At 46.0% G+C, this 6,040-nt stretch overlaps 1 pseudogene; it reads right to left on the bottom strand.

Moving 5' to 3' along the window:
* Positions 1 to 2,547: 2,547 nt before the first annotated feature.
* Positions 2,548 to 5,252, bottom strand: LOC147459552 (stromal 70 kDa heat shock-related protein, chloroplastic-like; annotated as a pseudogene).
* Between the last annotated feature and the right edge of the window lie 788 nt (positions 5,253 to 6,040).

Below are 6,040 nucleotides of genomic sequence, written 5' to 3'. Positions count from 1 at the left end.
AGAACCAGAAAAAGATGCAGGAAAGCAACAGAAAACTTAAACAGAAGTAAAAACAGAAAAGATGCCCATAAGGCAAGCAGAGACGGACTCTAATGAGTCACGAGGGGGAGGGAGTGCTGAGAGTGCAGGCCCGCTTGTAGCTTGTTGCTACAAAGCTCCGTTTTCAACTTCCAGGTGTTTCTTATCTTCAACATCTGCGCGTGCTGCTTGTTGCGTAGGTCACATCTGCCTCACATTATGCAGCTTGTTGGTGGAACGTACTGCCGCTGTCGTGCAACTCCGCTTCCATGATAAGAAAAAGAGCAGAGAAATGCAAGCTAAGCTTCTTTGAATCCTACACATTAAGTGAGCAGTGATCAGGGCTTGATAACAGGCCAAGCTTAATGATTAATGTATGCCAGATGCGGCTTAGAAGGACCAACAGATGCCTCAATGATGCCAAAAATGAGTATGGTTGCAGTGAACACAGATGAGAGATTATGATCTAGAACTGTAGTACTTGAAGTGCTCTACCGTCCTGTCTTTACGGCTCGTCGATTGGAGCTACAGTGAAGAAGTTATGGCAGTTTAAAGCTTAAGTCGATTGCAGATCTGTACCGGATTGGGCAACTCCAGCTGAGGTGAAGGAATTGGAATGAATGCATCAAGATGAAGTGCTCACTTTGTGGAGCACGTCGGTCTTTTCAAATCGGTGATCAAGATTTCAGTTGGCAAGATATGGCCAATTTAAGTATCACCGGGGGCTGGGTTTGAACCGCCCTGGTCGGCTCGGTCGAAGTGCTATCTGGGATTTTTTTGACATTGACCAAGTTTCGAGACGTCATGCAGTAATGGTTTGGTTGATATGTTGAGCCTAACTGGAGTTTGCTTATAGCAGGAAATTTCCAACACAGCTATAGCTTGAGCAGTACGAAGCCGAGAGTTTGCAATGCCTTAACCGATATGTATGCCAAACGGGTTCCCTTTAAGAGCCGAAAAGAAGCCAAGGGGGCTATGGCCACCCAAGACGTATACTGCTTGGCATTGCATAGGTCGGCATATATGCCAAATGTTGTGCCCTTGCAGTGATTATCGCCACCCAATGGAAAAGCTTTGCAAGCTTTGGCCTATGTGAATGCCTAAAATGGTGCCCTTTGAAAGCCATAACCCAATAAGATCGGTCGCCCAAATAAAATTGGCCGCGCACCTAAAGGGCATGGCTAATGGCCGCCCAATTAATTAAGCAAGGGTTTTAGTGTAAAAGAAAAACAAGAAAAAAAAGGTGTGGATGGCGTGAGCAGGCGGGCAGAGGGCGCAGAGGAGGGGTGACGAGAGCACGGTTGGCAGCGAGCGTGGAGGCAAAGTTATAGCTCTCGCCATAGCGCTCCTCTTTGGTACTAGTTTCGAAAAATTCGGCGCTGCTCGAAATCCACCAGTGCCACGTCATCGCAGGGATTCCCGCGCCACGTCAATAGCGCCCGGTGCTACTGCAAGGGAGGGTGCACGTTATAAATAGGAGGACTTCATGCAAAAGAGGGGGTATTCGAGGGGTAAAGAAGAGGAACCAAAGGGGAAGGAAGGTAGCTCCTCGATCTCCATCAAAGCAAGATCCTTTAGCTCTTCATCGAAGGCCTTGCCTCCTTGAGCTCTCCATCGAAGGGCTTGCCTCCTTGAACTCCATCGAAGCAAGGGCTTGCCTCCCAGAACTCCATCGAAGGAAGGGCTTCTCCTTGATTGCCATTGAAGCTAAGCAAAAGGGGCAGCTAAGCAAGGCTTTTTTTCTCTCTTGACCTTCAATCGAATCCAAGCAAAACAGGATCTCTCTCTCTCAATCCAAACCGCCAAGGGCTCTATCTCTCTCGGTCTTCTAGTAAACTGGAGGAGACTCGCTCTCGAGTAAGCAAGGACAGAGGACAAACTCTCTCTACTGTATTTGGCAGATACAAGGGTATCAAGCAGAGGATTTTGTTGGATACTTACCTCCTAATCGGCTTATAAAGACTCTAATGGCGGGCATAAGCGAAAATTTTACAGTCGTGATCTAATTCGAGAGCATTAAACTCTCCTAACTCCATCAGTGCCGTTAACGGCAACCATTTGTAATCGAATTCCACTTCGGCTAATCATTAGCAGTTTAAACCATTTCGATTGTCGAGTTTTAAGTATTTAAAGTGTTGACATGATCTGTTGCCTTGTGCTGTGCGTCTTGTCTCTCTTGTTTCCCACAGCAAGTAGCCCGGTGCTGACCCGGCTCACCTCGCAAACCCATATCCCCCGACACCGCTCCCCAATGGACACTCTTTCGAGCTCCTGCTTCTTTTTCTGTGCACTTGTATTGTTGCTCCCACCCACATGCACCTCACTCATATTGACCTCAGTGGCGACCACCAGAATGTGCTGAAAACAAGACAGAGCGAAAGGATATCAAGCTGCTGCTTCAAAAAGAATGGAAGAGAGAGATTTTAATATTTATCGCTTAATCCTTGGTAGCTCTAAAATGCAGATCAAGCGATAAATATTAAAATCTTGAAGGAGCACCAGTGAAGCAGTATCAAATTTCCAGATGCATTGTCAGAAAATGATAAGGTCTAATTCACACACACACACATATACATACACATACGTAGGTGGACATAAGCACCAATAAATTGCAATACTGTATACTTGCATCCGTCTCCAAGAGACCTACACTTGAAAGAAATTACTGTACAGGAATGATTAACCATTAAAATTTTATCGATTACATCATCCCTCAGAAATCAAACCCTACATGCACGGCAGCTCCAAGCGCAACAACTTCATCAGGATTGACAGTAACATTAGGGTCTTTGCCGATCATTCTTTTCACCAACTCCACAACTGCTGGAATCCTGGTAGAGCCTCCTACCAAAATCACCTCCTTCACATCATTAGAGCTGAGTTTGGCATCCCTGAGAGCATTTTTCAACAGGAGTCCTGCACCTGGAAAATGCAATATGACATGCGAAGGGTGACAAAAGAGCGATATCATGGACGAACGTACTTACACTACAAAAAAAGTGGGACAGTCACCTGTCAATTAAGTCTGAGCAAAGTTCCTCAAATTTGGCCCGGGTGAGGCTGGTGTCAATGTGTTTGGGCCCATCGGCTGTCGCTGTAATGAAGGGAAGGCTGTGAAGACAAACCAGGAAACATCATCCTACCAACCAGATTCGTTTCAAGGAAAATACTTAACTAGGGACCATGAGAACATACTTAACCGTATTATTCGCAACCGGTTATGTTTTGCACATCCCTTCATCCCAGCATTGCTTAAACAATAAGCAGTGATAATTGAAGCAAGATAGACTTCACAAGCTCACCTGATACTAGTTTGTGTCAAGGTCGACAGCTCCATCTTTGGCTTCTCCACAGTCTCAGTCAATCGTTGAAGTGCTTGCTTGTCCTTAGGTAGGTCAATTCCTTCCTCTTTATTGAAGTTGACAGCTAGCTAGTCCACAATGCGCTGATTTACCAAAATAAACAGACAACTAAACTAAGAACCATGAAGCTTCTGACTCAACTTATAAACAAGCCCGCAGTTTTCCTACCTTGTCAAAATCATCCCACCCAAGATGAGTATCTCCTGATGTGGACAACACTTCGAACACTCCATCTCCTACCTCCAGGACTGAAAAAGAAAAGGACAGACATGAGCAAATCTCACCAATAGAGTAAGTAAACCATGTACAGCCAGCACACGGGTGTTACATACCAGACACATCGAAGGTTCCTCCACCAAGGTCAAATACAAGGATGGTTTCATTGCTCTTCTTCTCAAAACCATAAGCTAGAGATGCAGCAATTGGCTCATTGTTGACAATGCAAAGAACTTCCAGGGATGCAATGCGGCCTGCGTCCTTGGTTGCAGTTCTTTGTGAGTCATTGAAGTAGGCACGAACTGTAATTACAGCTTTGTTGACATTGAAACTTGGACGGATCATCTACAGGCTTCCTCAGCACCTGGCACCATAAATAAACAACATTTCATAACCCTGAATTTGCAAGCATAACAGTCAGATTTCACGCAAACTCACAAAGATTAAAAAGTAACTTTTTTCCGAATATAAGTCATATAGTTTGTTAACTAAGCGGCATGAACATAAAAGTTGCAGCTAGTATTGACAGTAGGTGCAATCACGACCTCAACAATATTGCCAACATAGCTATCCACCTTCACAAAATCGAACACACACTTAAATATAGAGAATGAATTCTATATCCACCATATAATCGGTAACATGCATACCTGTCAGTACTCACTCACATATGTACATGCACTCTACATAATGTAGAAATAGCAGAAAAACCACTAACCTGCGCAGATATCTCCTCTGCTGCAAACTGTTTTCCAATTGCGGGGCAGTCAAGCTTCCCATTGCCATTAGTGTCTCTAATGACTATGTAGGAAATCTGCTTAGACTCTTCATCCACTTCACTCATCTTTCGTCCAATAAATCGTTTGACAGAGAAGAAAGTGTTCTTGGAATTCACCACAGCCTGGCGCTTGCCAATTTGCCTCACAAGACGGTCGTATAGGTGACAACAGAAGGGGTAGTTCGTTGTCCATCTGCATTAGTGACAATGGTGGGCTTCCCACCTTCCATGGCAGCAACTGCGGAATTTGTACTACCCAAATCGATACCCACTACTTTCTCACTGACTACTCGCACAGGCTCTCCAACGGAGCAACGGGAGGTCGACCTACCGCCATTGCTGCGAAACAGCCTAATCTGAGAAGAAAAACTGTTCTTCTGAAGGGCATGACCTCCGAAGAAGGCATTTCGTATAAGCGAAGAAGAAAAGGAGCATGGGTAGCGCCTGCGATAAGCACTCCCATGCATGGAATGAGGGCCAAAGACGGCTCCAAGCATAGGCATCCGCCACGAGGTCACGTTCTGGAGACGAGAAGGCTGCGCAGGAAAAATCAACGCCACTCTACCCAATTATATCGATCCACATACGTAACCAATGCAATTAAGGCTTGGTTCAGACTGCGTGGAACTCGACGAGTTGAAGGGGCGATCTGTCGACTTGGCAGAAGAGTATTCGCTGAGAGAGAAGCACACAGTTTCCGGACCCGCCAGTGAGACGGGCAGCCTCATACCCCCGGAACAAAACCTTCTCCTTGCGAGACGGGCGAGCGTCGATCTGCTGACAGAAGTACAGCAACCACGTTCGATTTGCTGAACCGACCTTTTCAATATTGAATTCTATTCTCTTAAGCGTCACAGTGTGAATGAGAATAGCCTGGAAAACAAACTGTGACGTGTAGTGCAGTCTGAACGGAGCAGTCACGTGCTTGGTTGGCCGTGAAGTGCAGTCTGAATGGAGCCTAAGCCACGTGCTTGGTCCAAAAATTGGGCCAAACGCTATGGCTGCTGTATGGCAGGCCAAAAAAGTAAACATGGACTTAAAACGACATGTGAGTTGCGTTGAGCTCTTGGGCCTATGAGGAGTCCCACGCTAACAAAAATGTGCTAAGGTGGAGCTTGAGTGGCAAGGAATTTTGAATTGCCCGTGAGTGCCTCGGGTTTGCGAGTTGTCAGATGTGGAAATTTGAATCGGTGAGTAATGGGGAGGAGGTGGGGTTTATTAGGTAAATCAGGATGGCAAGCGGGTGGGAATGGTAGGGAACTTGAGGCAACACAAGATGTCCATGGAGTAAGCCTGAGTGGTGGAGGAAGGGCCACAGTTCAAAGATTGACGCACGGCTTCTCATGAATAGTGGAGTTAAACCCCGCTAGACTAAGCAAGGGGCCGACTGTGTAAACCCCTGCTAGACTAGAGTTTAACCCCCACCACATTGAGCAAGGGCCAACTCTGTAAGGCTTCCAACAAACAAAGCAAGCGAACAAGGTACATCTTGTGCTTATGACCTCTCTCTCCTATTTCTTGTTGCGTATATGCCCCAAATGCATTTTGACCTAGCCTCCCTATATTATAAGTCCGCATTCATAAACACCACCCCCCCCCCCGGTTTGGAGTCCTCTTCGATGACAATTTGAATCGCTCAACATGATTAGATGGTCAAGGAGGCTCA

This window comes from Adiantum capillus-veneris, chromosome 4 (genome assembly GCF_014529385.1).
Source record: "Adiantum capillus-veneris isolate H3 chromosome 4, ASM1452938v2, whole genome shotgun sequence".
In the NCBI taxonomy this organism is placed as follows: domain Eukaryota; kingdom Viridiplantae; phylum Streptophyta; class Polypodiopsida; order Polypodiales; family Pteridaceae; genus Adiantum; species Adiantum capillus-veneris.
This window is presented reverse-complemented; position numbering and strand designations above follow the sequence as displayed.